General features: G+C 29.5%; 1 long non-coding RNA gene and 1 other non-coding gene across 2 annotated transcripts in view; one reads left to right on the top strand and one right to left on the bottom strand.

Moving 5' to 3' along the window:
• The window catches only part of LOC122269820 (uncharacterized), a 61,681-nt gene extending 45,726 nt beyond the window's left edge, over positions 1-15,955 (top strand). Inside the window, exon 3 of the long non-coding RNA XR_011636483.1 lies at positions 15,717-15,955. This is a non-coding gene — a long non-coding RNA (uncharacterized lncRNA). The remainder of the gene's footprint in view (positions 1-15,716) is intronic.
• Positions 5,828-5,899, bottom strand: TRNAP-AGG (transfer RNA proline (anticodon AGG)). Its single transcript has one exon. It is a non-coding gene; the product is annotated as a tRNA-Pro (tRNA).
• Positions 15,956-18,437: the final 2,482 nt, after the last annotated feature.

Genomic DNA, 18,437 nt, shown 5'->3' with positions numbered 1-18,437 from the left:
TATATATATATATATATATATATATAAAGAGAGAGAGAGAGAAAGAGATAAAACCCTATTTCTAACAGATCCCTGATCTCGAAAATAGTTATTGTTTTATATATTTGATTATTTCATATACATGCAAACAAAACTTTTCATTGATTTGTTACATGAAATTGCTGAGGACAAAAATTGAGAAAAGATGTTCACTTGTATCCCATTTTGTCATCGTAATCACTTTTTTTTTTCGTCACAAGTAAAATATTTGAAACTGAATTATTTCATCTAATTTTATGTAATTTTCTGTAATGCTGATGGGAAAAAGTCATTCAATGTAGACAATATTAAAGCGAATGTAACTGGGCATTAATGTCTATATCTTCTTCTAAAAAATTCTTAAAAAGAGAACTATTATAACTAAGGCCCGGATTTTGATGACATTTGCATTTTTTTGCATTTTTAGACATTCTTTGTCCTTTAGAGCATTTTTTGAGATTTATAGGGCATTTTCTTTAAAATTTTGGGGCGTATTTTGCATTTTAAAGCATTTTTTAAATTTTTTGTTAAATTTTTCTAATTTTTATTATTTTTTATAATTTTTTATTATTACACTGGCTTCCAAACAATGAAGAAAATTTCTAGGATATTAACAGGTGAAGCAACATCTTTTCAAATTGAAGAAGAATTGTCAGTAAGTGTGACCGTCCTTTTCAAGTACGCACCAATAACATCAGTAGACGTTGAAAGAAGCTTCTCCTGGTATAAAAATTTGCTTTCAGACAAGAGACGCTCGTTTACATTTCAAAATATTAAAAAAAAATTTAATAATCCACTGTAATTCTGATATTTAGTAATATTATGAGATGGAAGTTGTTATATTCATTTAAGTTTCTATACAAAATGAAAATGTTTTGGAGTCAATATATTTTCCTTTTTTTTGTTATTTTTGGATATAAAACATATTTGTCAAACTTTAATGAACGTAGAACAAGTATTGCATTGCTTTATATTTTTTGAAACGACTCATAATAATTTTAAAGAGTAAAACATTGTTTTAGTTCAATATTTTTACTTCTATTTAAGTCATGTCATAAGGCATTTTTAGCGCAATTTTCGCATTTTAAGGGCATTTTTTGCACTTTTAAGGGCATATTTTGCAGTTCATAAGGGCATTTTTTGCACTTTTTAAGGGCATTAATTGAGATTTTTTAGGTCATCAAAATCCGGGCTCTAATTATAACACTCTCTTTTCACACTGAAAACTTTCAGAAAGTAAAAAGATGAAAAATCAAAGAAAGATGAAAAATCAATTTACGAGTAAATAACTTTTAAATTAATTAATTAATATGGATTTTAAAAAATGTGTTACATTTTATTTTCAAAACTTTAGTTCTACTTTCAAAAGTTAATAAAGAAGTTGCAAGAATATACCATAAATCTCAATTACATTGCTCTAAAAATTTCATGCGAAAGCATGTATTAAATTTTTATGAAGGTCAAATTTCGAGTTGTAAAGTGGTAACTAAGTTTCAAGTTATATATTAATTCGAGTTATAAAGTCTTAATTACATTACTGTATAAGCTGAGAGCAAATTTCGAGTTGTAAAATGATTGACCATAAGTTTTGATGAATATTTTATAGTATGACGGATACACAAGCTTGCAGCTCTAATAAATCAAAAATTAGTTTTATTGCACGTTTTTATGTCGTTTCTTTCTTTTTTTCATTTCTTTGTTTTTTTTTTATGTCATGTTATCGCAAGTAAAAACTAGAGAATCCTAGCATAGTAGCCTTGCATTAGAATCCTAGCATAGTAGCCTTAGTAAAAGCTACAACAATAATTTCGTCATGGAGTCGTATTTTAAAGGTATATGAAGGCACGTGTTTCTTGTTTTTATAAACTTAACTGACCTAAACTCAACCAGAACTAATAAAATAAACTTGAAATTATCTACGACATCTCGGGAAATGTGATAAATTCGTATTTTAAATTCAGTTAATCTTTCTTTTGTTTTAAATTGCTTTTCTCATATCATGGTAAATCTAATAATACGAAGAATAAATAACAGATATAACAAAAAAATAAAGGTTGTTTATTAAGAGAATGTATTAGAATGTGTAGTATAGGGATATTAGGGTACTTATCCGTTTCGGAGGGGGCTGAAAAACCTATTACCACAGTACCTATATTAGGGACCTATATTGGTATAATAGCTTCTTATTACCACAGCACTCAGAACCAGTAATATTTAATACTACATTTATTTAAGCATCCCTGGCGTCAAAAATAGTTTGGCGAATTTTCACGGTCATCCAAATAAGTACCGATAATAGTTCACCAAAAATAATTATAAAAATAATGGTGTCCTTTATCACACTGTTAGAATTTTCATTCTAAAATTTTGGTAAATTAATCAGCAGCAGTTTGTCCATCCGATTAACCGTAAAGTTTACTGTAAAGAATGTTTTTTACCTTTACGGTTTTGAAACCAGTTACCAGTTACGGTTAAGAACATGAATATAAAACTATACGGTTTTTTAACCATTTTCAACTAGAGATGGTTTTAAAACTGTAAAACAGAAATTCAACTAAACATAGGAGATAGGCTTTTCATTAGGTAATGCAAAGGAGAGTGCAGGAGAATGGAAACTTTTCATGTGTTGAAGGGAATGGAGGAAATAGTGTGGTGTCAAAGCTGGGACTCAAACCCCAGTTCGTGAGACTGACAGATTAGCCCTCTCGGCTATAATATGTACACAACTGCAAGAAACTAAGTGGCTTCATTAAGTGAGCTAAGTTGATGCAATATAATTCTGATTGTTTAATCGTATTAGGTGAAAGCAGTCAATAAACGGTTTTACTCACTGTTATCAGTTTGATTACCATCTTATTTATGGTTGTTTGACTGTTTTGTTTGAATGCGGTAAATTAACAGTTAAATAAATTCTTATTTAACCAGTTTTGTCTGAGAAATTTCTGAGTGCAGCTAAACATCTTGGGTCTTCATTGGACCCATATTCACGAATCTTGACTCAACAAAGGTTTAAAGGGCCGTTATTTTCCGTATATTCGCCATCTATATATATATTTCTCTTATACGGTGACAAAAAAAAGCCTCATTACAACTCCCCGAATGGTAACGCTAGAAAATCGACCAATGATTGCCGCTAATAATGCCACATGCCAAATCTAGCTGAGATGGCTCAACATATAGCGCTTTTAAAAACGGAAACTGAAATAACCAGAGAGAGCATAAGCTAGGCAGAAGTGAGTAGTCTTTGTCGATAGATCTCTATTTTAGTATTTTGTCGAAAGCGCTTTTTTTCACGAATTTATATATTACGAATTTATTTGACGATTTTTGATTTATATCACGAATTTATTTGTTTTACTAGAATTTATTTGTTTATGCAGGTTTTTCCATTGCAATTCACTTATTTCAATTTTTAATAGACTTAATTATAGCCAAAATTTTAACCTTTTTAAAGAGATATCAGTTTTAGAAATTTTATCTTAAGATTTTATACTATAGCACATTTCTAATAGGTTTAACGAATTACATGTCATTTATTTGAATTCAAATTTATTTTAATGACTTAGTATTTACTAAAAAGATGTAATTTTTTTTTTTTTTTTAAAGTTGTTATATGGATTTAAATTATTGTTTTGAATTCTTAGAATTTTGTGCATTTGCAATGTACCTAAGTTAGTAGCGAGCGAAGCGAGCTTGGTTTGCGAAGCAAACAAAATAAGATTGCTTAGCAATTTTCGAGGGTTGGCGAGCGTTAGCGAACTGGGGCCACAGCCCACTAGTATATATAATTATCCGATTCAACCGATATTTTATAGCCACTTTATAACCAATATCGGGACTATACCGAATTGTCAGATTTACCCGATATTTTATATTCATTGTTCAGCCAATATAGGCCATTGTAGGACCAAGATTAAAAAATTTGGACATCACAGTTCCTCGATGCATGTTTTTATAAGACACCATATTGAGCCAATTTTAAGCCCAACTTGGGCCAAGGTAAAATTGTTGCTACGGTCGCTACTAACAGTTTCAAAGGTTGTAATTAATCAATTTTGGCAATAATTACAAATTGAAATTTAAAAGCAAAGTTTTTTTGTATTAGAAAACTAAACGAATGGAGGAAAGATACTAATTCTTAAATGAGAACCGTAAAAAATCGCCTTATTACAACTGACGCCAAAGATGTTTCATTAATTCTAGTAATAGGTAATACTGCTATTATCTAAAAGTCTGTTTTTTAATAGGTACTAAATATAAAAGTATCGGTACCTCAATAGGTACAAGATACCTACTATAAGTATTGTGTTAATAGGTTTTAGTGCTCACCGAAAGGATAAGTACGGTAGAAAATTGTTGATAATGGTAATTTTTTGATTATTAGAAGTTGACTTCGAACCATAGTATTATGCCAAATGATACTCAATATAATTAATTTTTATTTTGATGTGATGAGTTTCGGAAAATATGTTTTGCTTAATCTGATAGCATAAAGCCACCGAGAAGGGCAACAAATAGAGATAATTTTAAAAAAAAGGGCATTGTTTTAGCTAAATTAACTGTGTCGGTAGGTGACTTTCAGTTTTCTACATGATTTAGTATCGTTGTTTAACTCCGATTTATTGATTATTTACTTTTTTTTCTCTTGCATCGCGTAAGAAGACAGCTGAGTAGTAGCCAGTAGGAAAAATAAGCAACTACACCTTAGAATACAAATAGAGAATGTTTAGATTTTTATTCTCAAGTTAAAACAGGAAAATTTTGCCGTTTTTATTTATTTATTTTGGATAATTAATTTCTGAAGATGTTTCCATTTGAAGCCAATGAATTTTGTATTTTTAAACTTCTAGACATGTTTTTATTAAAAGAGACGATAACAAATTTTTACATGTGCGTTATACATGGTGTGGAATATTCATGAAGGAAAAGAAAAATGTATTCGAATTATACCAACTAAAGAAAAACGTAATAGCTTAATCGAATTGGCTATTTCTTTAGGTAAAAATATAATAAAATATAGTGTCGATTCTTTTATTCTGATTAGAAAACACCAAAATATGTTGTATTCTTTTCGAAATATATTGTCATGCTGAAAATGTAAATAATAATAAATAAAAAGAGCTTTTTTAAAATTACGTAAAAATGTTCTCTTCTTCATTGGTCTGTTTTTCAGACACGTGGAAGTTCTATTCCAGTTAATGTTAACAAGGCCAGCTTTGAAACTGCTTTCATTAAGTCAATTTTCCGAGAGAAAAAGAAAGAAAATAAATAAAATAAAATAAATAAGGTAAAATAAATAAATAAAACAATTATTATTTTATAATTACAATTATAAAAAATACATATTATAATCATTATTAATATAATAATAATAATTATAAAAATAATTTTTATTAAAATTGAATATTTTATTTTACTATAACACTTTTACACGTAAATTTTCAATATTTGACTTGAAAAATTAAAGCTTAAGAATTTTTTTCCTTCTTTCAAAAAATTGATTAAAAAAAGGGAAAAAACGATTAAAAATTTAAAAATTTTTTTTAATCAATAAGAATCAACGATTAAAAATTTAAAAAATTAATTTATAAACCTCGTGTTATAATGTGCCCCTTCCCTCCCTTCACAAATGAAACAAAACATTTTTGAAAATCAGTTTAGTTTTTTCTGAAAAATGTTCATCCACATTTTAACATACGAACCTGAATAGAACGTGAAATTCCTGTGAAAATAAGATACTAAAGCTGAAAATAAATAATAAGTATCCTTTTATTTACTAATTTTATTCTAAAAGAACAAAAAATCAGATGGGCTCGGCCGGGATTTGAACCCGGGACCTCTCGCACCCTAAGCGAGAATCATACCCCTAGACCACCGAGCCACATTTGCAAATTATCTTATTGACAATAACGTGATATGACAAAACTATCAAAGATAAAATCATTGTATCCAACTAAGTGAGAAGGCTTTATATGGAGCAAACCATTACAATGAAAAGAAGAAAAAAATTAATTTCAGAAAATATACATAAAAGATAAATTGAATTTAGAATATTTCTAAAATAGTGAAATGTAAAAAAAAGTATGATTTGAGATTATAAAAGTTGCATGCTGTGATAATGTTTAAACGTTAATGGGAATACTTTTTGAGTTATGAAAGATTTTTGCTCAAAAATGATGCATTTAAAAGTTCTCAGTTCATAATTTTTTTAAAGAATTTTTGTCAAAGGTATGTATTAACAGTTATCACAACGTCAACATGTATATACAAATTTCTGTGGGGGAGGGGGGAAACTGAAACAATGTCTTATTTGGATGTTAAGAAAAAGTATATCAAAAATAGTCAGTTTTAGCAACACTTGTATATTATATAAAATAATACAAAGGATTGTAAATTTTAAAATTTAAAAATAATAATAATAATAATAACAAACATGACAGAATTAGATAGATTAAAATTTACATTATAAAATAGGATTAAATCTTTGCAATTATTAAGGAACAAAAAGAGTCTTGTTAAAAAAATAAAAACGAAATAACATATCACATTTCAAAGAATAAAGATAAATAAAACATTCTTGTAGATAAGTGAATTAAGAAAGTTTTTATTGGCAAAGGCAAACTAATGACTTAATAGAAAACAATGTCGATTGTAAGTTATAGAAATAATAAATAAAGAAAAAGGTAAGTTTCATATATGGATAATAATTACCGGGCTATAGGACTGGAGTCGGGGGAAAAATGACTCCTACTTGCTAAAAGTTAAGTCTTGCAAGTTTAAAAAAGAAAAGCACATTTTGATATTAAGAAAATTGTTTAGACAAATATTTAAAAATTAGTACGTGCACATTACTACGTACGACAATTGTTGCCAAATGTTCTTCAAATGTTGTTAAAATCATACACATGGGCGACAAATTTGTGAAATAATATGTAATGTATAAATTTCACATATATATTTGTGAAATACTAAGTAATATTATTTAACAAATTTGAAATATATTTGAAATATATTTGAAATTTACAAAATAGCAAATAATTTTTTTTTGCCTCGAATTCCATGTATTTAAAAAACAAATTATTAATTTTATTGTTCTACAAAAAATAATTTAACACAATTTAATAAAATTAATACAATTTTTATCTATTTTATTGTTCTAAAAATTGTGGTATAGAATTCAATTCGTGGTATTCAAAAATATATAAAAGTGTCTGGAAAGAAAAATTTAAATTTAAAATGTTGAGATATCAATTTACATTTTCTGCTGTGCTGTGCACTCATGTACTTACAGTATAATTGTTCATCAATGAAATAATATTTTTTGCTCTTTTAGAAATGACTTTGTTTAAAGTTTTTAGCATAATTAATTTTTAATATAATATTTAGTTAATTCTTGCTTTCTCTGTTTTCCTCATTTATTTATTTGGTCTCAGCTTTTTAATATCTGTGTTGAATCTACTTACTAATATTATTTCAATTTTTTTTCTACTTAATTTTAATAATTACTAATCTTTAATTATTGTGGCGTAATGAATAACAGTTAGTTTTAGGGTGTTATAGTATAGAGTGTTATAGTAATTAATAACTTCTGATGTGTACCATAACATGAATTACCTAATTGTTAAGTTCAATTTTTCTTTTCGTCTACCGTATTAAGTCTTGGGACCCCTAAATGAATACCTAGGTGATGTGAAACCCACGTATCTCAAATTTAATTTATCCCACTTAAACGGTTTTGAGAACTACTGAAAAGATACATAAATTTGAAAACCAAATTCATTGAGCTCATTTTGAAAAGTTAATTAAAAGGATATGAAAATAAATTCTATGCATCATTTGTTATAATTCCATAAAACTCTTTTTGGAAATAGAATGTTTATAAACTTGCGAGTGTGCATATAAGATATTGCCTCTAGCTCTTTTCTTGTAATGGTTTTGTAAATTTTAACATTCTTTCACAAATTTTATAAAGTTTATTCCTTCATGAAATGTAAATTGAAATAAAATATAACTCTAATTTCGCATAGATAAATTGAAATTAATATTTACCATGTAATAATACTTATATTTTACGAGAATTCGGTGAAAATTTTAATTGAGTACAAGTCGAAGTTGAAGTCGAGCTTTTAAAAAAGTTTCAGATTCGAATATTTCTGCTACCGATTCCACAACTCTGATTACAAGTCGAGAGAAAGTTACTGAAATGACTATAAAAAAAATCATTCGTTGTTTTAAAAGTTAACAAAATTAGTAACAAATATTAAAAAATAATAATCAATGAGTACGACAAAATTAGGTTTTAACTTGATTTAAACTTCACAGAAAGGTAAGAAATTTGTATTCGTGATACAAACAATAAACAAAAAATACCGGTGAAAAAAAATTTTAAAAAAAAACAACACATTTCCCCGTAGACGTTAAACACAAACAATCTTGTTGTTTTGGGAAATAAGATTGTTCTATTCACACAAAAGCAATAGAATAACTAAATACATCGTCTGCTACGAAAATGGGAAGTGAAGGAAGAACTTCAAACACGGCAGACGATGACCGGGTGAAAAGACTGAAAAAAAAAGGGAAAAAGGAAGGTGAAAAAAATACTATTACTTTAGGAATATGAAGGAAGGTATGAAAAAAAAATAAGGGGTTGGGGGTTTCAAAGTGAGAGGAAGAGCAAGTCCAAGGTCATGCAAGAAAAATAATAAATAAAAAAAAAGGGAAGAGGTTAGTGTGGGGAGGACCATGGAATGAATGATGAGAAGAGAGAAAAAAAGAAAGAACGAATGTCATTGAATCGATGGGGCTAGAGAAAAAGAAGACAGCGAAGTAAAGTGTTGTATGCTTGATGGATGCATGCATGTTTTTGAGCACAATTTCATACATTCACCCACAGCATGTGGGCGTGTCTTTTTATCAAAAGATGGCAGTTGCGCAAAGGGGGAAGCGCTGTAAAGACAGCACGCGATTGGCTGAGAGACAGAATCTGTTCATTATATCTGTAGATGATGGCATTTTGTGGCCGCCAGAATCTGATGCCGTCGGGGCTTCTAAGGAAGTGCAAGAAATGACGGGTAGTAAAAACGACTTCTCTGGCATCTTCCGTTCGATAAGAAGCAGACGATCTTGCCGACTACGTCATCTACTCATGCGTCCCAGTAGACGTAATTAGGATGAAGATTGTGGGCTTGCCGAGTAACGTTCCCAATATGATGGCACACTGCAGATAACCCTAAATTAGAATTATTACTCGTTCCAGTGATTCGTTTTTAATTAATGCGGGTTGAAATTTTAAAAGTGTGCCAATGAGGAATTCTGGGTGATTACGCAGTTCCGCAAACTATTTCTTTTACTTGGAATGCAATTAAAGTTTTAAGCTGCAGAATTACCCGTCAAACATTGTTCGAAAATTTTTAAGGATCAATTAGTTTTAAGAATGCGATTTTAATAATTCGTCAGTTTTGTAATCTTAAAAAATTAATCGGCAGCTGAAATAATTTGCCTATAAGTTAAACATTTGTATATTCTGAAAATTGGAGCAGTGGCGTTTTATTTTCCACTTTTAGTCTTAAAAATGATAATTAAGAAACAAAATTTCTGCTAACAGAAGCGTTTTGAAACTTGTAAATAACTCAATTTCTAAAATATTCCAATTGAAATTGATTAAACTGTGTTATTTTTAGCTGTGAATTGAAAAGAATACCTATGGTGGAATATGCTTAGGAAACATTTATTCATTTATAACATTTTTAACGTAATATTTTATTTAAGATCGCCAATTAAATGAATCATCTAGCAAGATTTCAAAAATAAAAATCATTAATTTATCATGCATTTTATTGCGCAATGAAAATGTACTTAGTGCGCAAAATTAAAAAAGGATCACAGTGAATAACTTTTGATGTAATGATCGGATCTTCACATTCTTGGACTCAATCTTAATGGTTCGAGGTGGTAGACTCTAACATGCTAATTAATAAATGGAGATGATATTTTGAGTTACAAAATTAGATGCAAAAACGTATTTTCTCTGAATAAACATACCGGTTTTTCGAAGGATTCGTATTTCTGACAACCCTAGAATTATCGTCTCAATAGTTCGATCAGAAAAGCGGTCAAAACTTTGAACCCCTTAATGTTATTTCTACTTTTTGCTTATTTCACCATATCTCGAGAACTTTGTAAGATAAATGAAAAATTGTTGCACATAATTAAAAAATTTGTTTATCCAAAGATAATTTTAAGCAAACTATGACTTTTAATAAGGGTTTATCATTTTACTTAATAATAATCAAAAAGAATTTCAATCGTTAAGTTTAAAAATTTTTGCATAATTTTAAGGCATACAATTTTGAGTGGCACAGTAAAAAATTAGAGCGAAATCGGTCGAATAGTTTCCGAGAAATCCTATTTAGAAAAAAATGTTATTTTTCAATTCATTAGATTGAGTTCTAGAACGTGAAAATCCGATAATTAAATCAAAAGTTTCTTTTTTGCGCACTGTTCATATGAAGTGGAGCATGTATATTTGGTAGTGCATAGCAATTGCATCGTGTAGTGTAGTTTTCTTTGGCAAAGCCTTCTGGATTCCCTTATCTAGTTGCATAGGTGAATAAGGTTGCACTATTTTGTTTATTTCTATTATAAAAATTTCAAAAAGATTTTTGTGTTCCTGCATTTGACTCATGTAAAAGTAAAACCAAAATTATTTCAATTTAAAAAGGCAATACTGTAATAAAGAATTTTATCGAAAAAATTTCAAAATTTACAGTGCTTATTAGTGAAGCAGACTGGTTTTAAAAATCACTATCAAATCAATACCTGCTTTGATTAAGATTTTACGAAATATTAGCCTTGTGTTTAAAATTTTTTTATTAATTTCATCTTATATTTATAAGATAAAAATTTATTTTTTGATGCCTATAAATTCTTTCAACTAACGCTGCTTAATGACTAACCTGAAAGCAAAATTACCTATTCCACACTGTTAGAAATTTCTCGGAAAAAATGGTTAAATACCAATTTATTTAATTGTTATTTTACCATATTCAAGCAAAATAGTCAAATAACCATAAATAAGATAGTATTCAAACTGTGAGAAAGACCGTTTATAAACAGCTTTCACCCGATACCGTTATACAATCAGAATTTTATCGCACCAATTAAGCCCACCTAATGTAGCCACTTAGTTCCTTGCAAATGCGTGCATATTAGATCCGAGATCGACAGAACGGGGGTTCGAGTCCTAGCTTTGACACCACGATATTTCTTCCATTGCCTTCAACACATAAAGTGTTTCCAGTGTCATGCACTCTCCAATGCCCATTATCTAATGAAAAGCCTATGTCCAGTTAAATTTCTCTTTTACGGTCTTGAAACTATGCTAGTTGTAAATTATTAAAATACCGTATAGTTTTGAATTCATGATTTTACAAACAAACTAGTTGTAAACGGTTTGAAACCATAAAGGAAAAAAAATGTTCTTTACCGTAAACTTTACGGATAATCGGATGGGCAGACTGTTGCCGGTTATTTTACCATAATTTTAAAATTAAAATTCCATCAGTGCATAATAACAAATTCCCTTATCTGAAAACATCAATTGCGTTATTTGTATTTCTCTATTTTTTAAGAAAAATAGTAACCTTAAAATATGTTATAGTAACCAATGGATAACTTCCAACTTCCTGAATGCTCTACTTGTATAATTTTTTACTATACACTTTGGGTGCTTCCATGGAGGATATTTTACATCAGCACATTGATGTGCTTGCCGGATTAAGGATATCGACCAGTCATCGCTGGGATTCGAACCTGGCATGCCTCATTGGGAGACGGACGCTCTATTCCCTGAACCACCATGGGTCAATGTCAAAATACTTGAGAAGGTGGAATCGAAAACATCAAAGCACGTTTGGGTAGCAGAGGAAGCAGAGAGAAGTTGTGAAGCGAGTTATAGAAACGCCAAGTTATATTCGGCAATCAAACAGGTTTTGATGTTTTCAGTTCCACCTGCTTCTCAAGTGATTTAACAGGCAGCTATTGCGTTTTTGTTTCATCTGACGTGATGAATTGATGCAGGTTTTTGCATAACTTGAAATGTTACGTTTATAAAAATCTATCAAAAAAATTTTTTTTGTACCAATATGTAACCAGCAATCGTTATAATGTAATCTCTTTTGTAATTAATCGTCGTTATTTATTTATTTCACACGTCCCTTCTTATTTTTAAGTTTAACCTAAAACAACCATCTTTTAAAATTTATATTCGCTGTTTTGTCTTGTTTGTTTATCATTTAAACGCATTTCATGTTGAACATAAATAGAATAATAATTTTTTTTTAATGTAATGATTACTTACTACATTCGACATGACTATTATTTAACTACTTTAAGAAAACGAATTACACTGGAGGATTTAATTTACATTCTCATTCAAAATTACAAATAGTTAAAGATTGAAAGAGAAAAACCGTAAACAATGAATTGACTTATTTAAACACGAGAAATTATTAAAAAAGTATTTATTCGTCTTCATAAGAGTTAAATTCAATATTCTAAACGACTTTTTCCCTTACAATTTTTTAAGCCTTTCTTCCATAGAGTATTTCAACTCCATGCTTTCTTCACAGCGAATATTTAATTCAAGAATTGAAAGAAAATGAGCAAATATTTATGATTTTGTTAAGTGATTAAAACTCAGTAATTTTCTTCAAAAAGTGAAGTATACGTATATTTTGATCATGAGTGTACTATACGTATGCATTTAAGGGTATGGTAAGGACATGTTCCCGTTTTGAAGCACGAAACCACGGGGCACTGATATATGGCGTCCGCTGAAGGACTTGCGTATAGTGTGGCTTTCAGGAGAACTTCTCCAGACATCAGTCTCGCGTCGTGGCGGCTATAATGGTTACGAGGAATAGTCACTTCGAATAGAGGTGTGGGTTGGATAGTTTTGTTTTGATCTGGCATAGGTCAGCGTGTCAAACCAATCGTCACCTTCATTCCTCCATTTACCTCCATTAGAAATGTGCTCTCGCATGTTGCCATAGCAGCAAACACCTCCAGACTTAAGGTCAGGAGGAGTTCTCCTCAAAACCGAACTATAAGATTAGCAGAAATAACTTATTTGTTTATTTTGATCATGAGTATGCATTTAAAGGTATAGTAAGGACATGCTCCCATTTTGAAACACTCAGCCACGGGTACATTGATATTGTGCCAAATGACGAGCTTGAGAAGATTTCCATGAATCAGATTCGAAAATTTCATTCATTGTAATATATATACGCCAAAGTATTTTATAGCAAATGTTGCGAACACCACGACTGCCATTATCAGAAGCAAGATTTACGAAAATCTTGTTTTCAACAATGTTGCCGTTTCAACGCTGTTTTGAAATATTACCGCAAATTAAATTCAACACCATACTGTAATTGAAAGTGCATAATACTGTTAGAAACTGACAGCAGAATGCTGTAATATTCACAGCATAGTCAGAAGCAGAATATTGATAAATTTACTGTGTGTTGCAATATCCACGAAACTATTTATCGTGCGAAATTTGCAGCACAATGCTGTAATATTCACCGCACTGTCAGAAACAGAATATTGAGAAATTTACAGATGTGTGTTGCAATATTCACGAAACTATGTTGTATTATGCAATATTCAGCACAATGTTGTATTATTCAAAGTACTGTCAGTAAAAACCTATCGTGAATTTTAAACTAGTCTACTGCAGTATTTGCAGAATTGTCCAAAATAGCAATTTCATAGCTGCTGATTGTAGCCACCGATGCAACTTCTGTTTAAAAAAATATATCGGATTTTATTTATTTATAGCTGTGTTTGAATTGTGTTTCTTTACTAAACTAATGTTAAAAGTAGTTTTCAGGAATCACTACAAACTAGTATTTATTTTTTATCGCACCCACTACACTATTTTTTTTAAGGGAAGCAAATTAGAATATTAATTACGGTTACAATAGTTTAGTTAGTATACAAGTTTGGTGTATAATTGCCACTATTTTCACACAGTAAACTAAAAAAAATTACAGTGAATGCAGTCACATTTTTTATTTACTTTTTCAATGCTACAGTTTTATTTATTCTTTTTTTGATAGTATTTTTACTGACAACACATATTTTTATGAGCATTAAGACAAATTTATGACTTCATTTCAAAAACATTTAATTTAAAAAACAAGCACATTTTTAGTAATATATTCGCACTTATTCTTTCAAACAATTATTATTTTGTCAATGTCGTATAAGTTTTTGCACGATAACTACAGTTCTGTACTTGAAAATATACTTATACTGAACGCCAAAGTAGGTGGCAACTATGCACCAACATTTTTTTACAGTGTTTTCTATTCATTTTTAGCTTAGATACAATAAATCTTAGAACACAACTAGATTCCGCTTCAGTCCTACTTCTAATTCAACTATCTGATGGAAAAAAATAGTACTAATAATAATTTTAAGAAAATTATCGATAAAACGATAAAAAAGCTTCATTATTTTCAAAATTTGCTGTTTTTTCTTTTTTTAATTAATGCGCTCAGTATTGCTAATAAACATCGGAGTTCCACCAAAAAAGATCGATCATTTAAGGTTCCCTTGCTGAAATTAATTGGAAACTACAGCTACTTTTTTCTCTTTTCCTTTTAGAGAGAGAGAGAGAAAATAACTCAGTTATCCATCAGTTTCTTACCAACTTTACAAAGTATTTTTATAAAACAATGTTTTACTTATACTCGAGTTAGAGTCCGATTTACTTTAAAATTTAATAGCATACAACCAATTACACGTAGGGCAATATTTTTTTATTCGGTATTAATTCAGTATTATTTAATTCAATGAAATAACTCTTATAAAAAAATCACTTAAAAATCTTAAGACTAAAAGTAGGTGAAATGTTTTTTCTCCCTTTGCCATCTTAAAATTCGTTTACATCCCCAATCTTCCACACAACTCTACCATTTTCATAATAATACGATACGTACGTCCACATATTACATGTGTTTTCATTCAGAAACATTTTTTATGCTCGCAAAGTCGATCACATCTCCAATTTGATTACAATTTACTTTAAAATTTAACTGCATGTAACTAGAATTATTATTATTTCTCGTTTGTGCTAACAGTTTTAGTTTTTTATATTTATAAATATAATTAAAAGCTCCAAAACGCAATTTTTGTTTAACTTGCCATTATTTCATTAATAATTTAAAGAAATAGTAAAAAATTGCATTTTAAATTTTTTTCCTACATCAATAATATACGAGCTGTTAAAATCAGATAAAAATTTCAGAAGTTCTCAAATTCGCTACTTTCAGACATCTCAAAACAGAAAATTGTTAAGAATTTTAATTATTATTACCATTCTTGAATGCACTGAAATCATTAGTTGTTACCATACACGTATTCAATAGAAATTTATTTATTTCCAATTCATTCCAAAACATTACAGAATAATACAAAAATATACATGTTTTTGATTCAATCGAAAAGAGATTTTAGTGGTTCTTCTTTCTCATCTAAGTGAAGTCATATTTTTTAATTATTATTTTGATTTAATAAAATGATTTGCAAAGATATAGATATATATATATATAAGTGAATTTAATAGTTTTTCCACCACTTTTTATTGTATTAACGCTTTTAGTAATGATGACTGATCACTTTTCAAGGTAACTTCATGAGTCAAATGGTGAAGTTCAGAGAAAGGTCAATGCCCGCGAAGGCGAAGACCATGGGAGGACCGTGACAGATGAATGCAGTCTTTTTGTCCTGTAAATCAGCTTACAGTATATAATCTGTTTTGAAACCTCGCTTCAACTATCGAATTTTATCGGGCTTTTTTCCCCTTATTTTCTTAACGTTCTATGTAGATCGTTTTATAGAAAATAAATATTTTATGTAACATGCACATTTGTTTGCATGCATATTTGTGAAGTGCATATTTTTATATTGAAATTAGCTCTCAATTGAATATGTATGTTTCCATATATGACTGATCACCTTTCCAATTTCAACAAGTTACAAACATCAGAGTTGCCAACTTTCCAAATTAGCTATCAGTAATCAGACAGTAGCGTACGAGTATGAACATTAAAAAAAAAAAAATTTGAATTAGAGTGAAAAATTTCGAAAGTATTTTTACAACGCTATTCTAAAGAGGTACATACCTAATACTAATAGTGTTATGTATGAATTCACTATTAAATGTGAAAAAGGTAATACTCAAGTGCTACTTTTTTTTTCGAAAATTCATAGCAAACAACGAATTTTCATAACTCTTGATAGTTAAGAGGGGGAAAAAAAAGACTTGTATTTAACGCACAAGCCTACTTTGGCGACCAGTTTGGTCACCTTTAAAAATTATCTAGCACAACACATAAACTTTAATGGTAACCAAGCCGAATGCATTACACAACTGTGTTAAAATATTCTAATTTCTCAATTCCTCCTCCAATCCTAACGTCTCTAATTAGTCTTAAACAATATATTAACAAAATATTTTGATTGTCTAGCTGTTACGAGTTCGAAAGTACTTTGATATCAATTTTAAATTTTCTAAATATGTCCGCGATATTGTCAAAGTTCTTCCCGTATTGAATTTTAGTGATAATTTAAAATCTGCCGGGCATAAAATAAATCAAGATGCAAAGTATGAGTTCGGGATATTTCATCATAGAAGGCAACAGATCTGTCGTGAAATAAGGTAGAAAACTCATCTCAAATGCTCTATCATGTGCTGTACGACTTCCTTATGCACCTCTCGAGCCATTACTTAAGAATCGTTAGGGTTCAAGCCAGTATGGCGACTATTGTCACCAAAATTTCTACAAATGTCGCTGAAATCATACGCATAAGCCACAAATTTGTTGCCTTCACAAAATAGTAACGAGAAAAAAAAAAAGATTTTTTTTTCATCGAATTCCATGCACTTAAATATTAAATTTTATTGTTCGAAGCTTGGTGTGGAATTCAAATGCGTGGTATTCAAATGGAGTAACTGAAAGTTAAAATTTCAATTTTTATATATTGTGCAGCGCTTAGCATTCATGTATAGACAGTATAATAGTTCATAAACAAAACAATATTTTTTGCTCTTTCAGAATTGACTTTGAGAAGAAAAGAGAAAGTAAGAACTAACACAATATTACGTTAATTGTCTAAAAATTATAAATTTTAAATATTTACTTATTTATTTGGTCTCAGCATTTTAATTTTTATGTTGAATCTATTTGCTAGTATTATTTCAGATTTTAATTTTCGTAAATACTTATCTTCAATCATTATAGGGTAATGAACTTAATTAATTTCAGGGTATTATAGATGACATTTAATAATTTTTGATATGCATCATAACATGAATTATGTAATTGTAATGTTCGATTTTTTTTCTCTAGTTCATCTACCATATTAAGTTTTTGGACAACTAAATGAATTCCCAGGTGGTCCTATTGGACCACTGTATTTTCATTGCTGGTGTGAACCCTAAGTGACGCATAATATATATTTCCGGTGGCCTGTCCAGACATTTTGTGAAAGGTCCTGTTTTTGTAAAATTGTGAAAAAATTACTCGTAATTTGTGAACATAAAATAAACGTTAAATCACATTCTTTCAACCAGGGTCCTGCTTTTGTGAATTTGTGCAAATAGGGTCCTGTTATTGCAAAAAACATTTTCAAGGAGTTATTAAAGTGTAAATAGATACAAGATTCTGCTCAACACTGTAAAATTATAATTAAAAAAAATTAAATTTTCAAAAATAAACAGCAATTGCTGCTACTAAATTAGAGATGAAACATAAAAATATCTGGTATTTAGTCTCTACTGCTGAACGCAGAATATTCATTTCGGACGAATAAAGGAAGAAGCCTCTGCCGAAGACAAAACTTAGTTCGTTTACACCTGTCTTTCTTTTTTTCAGCCCCTGGGAAGGGTTTATTCGATTAACAAAACAATAATGAAGATAAACAAGTTTGTGAAGGGTCCGATTAAAAGATAAATTATTTTGTGAAGGGTCCAGTTTAAAGTTAAAATATTTTGTGAAGGGTCCGCTAACGGACCCAAATTTCTTCTAAACAGATCCCTGATTTGGATCACATGATGCGTATAGATTCAGCCGAAAATAATTAAACAAAATGTAAACAAATACAAAAGTTAAAAAGGAAAAGTGAGAACGAAAATAGTTCACCAAGAATTATACACATTCTACTTAGTCTGTGGTCATGATCTATGGTAAATACAAGATGGCGTTTTGTACTGAAACTGAAGTTTTACACCCAGAAAGTACCTTAAAGAACTTACTAACGAATATCATCTATGTTGATCTTAGTAGCGACGAGTGGCGCTTGACATATTATGCTATTGTTATGCAAGCTCCGTCATCAATAATTGA

Source organism: Parasteatoda tepidariorum, chromosome 3 (genome assembly GCF_043381705.1).
Source record: "Parasteatoda tepidariorum isolate YZ-2023 chromosome 3, CAS_Ptep_4.0, whole genome shotgun sequence".
NCBI classification, from domain to species: Eukaryota; Metazoa; Arthropoda; class Arachnida; order Araneae; family Theridiidae; genus Parasteatoda; species Parasteatoda tepidariorum.
This window is presented reverse-complemented; position numbering and strand designations above follow the sequence as displayed.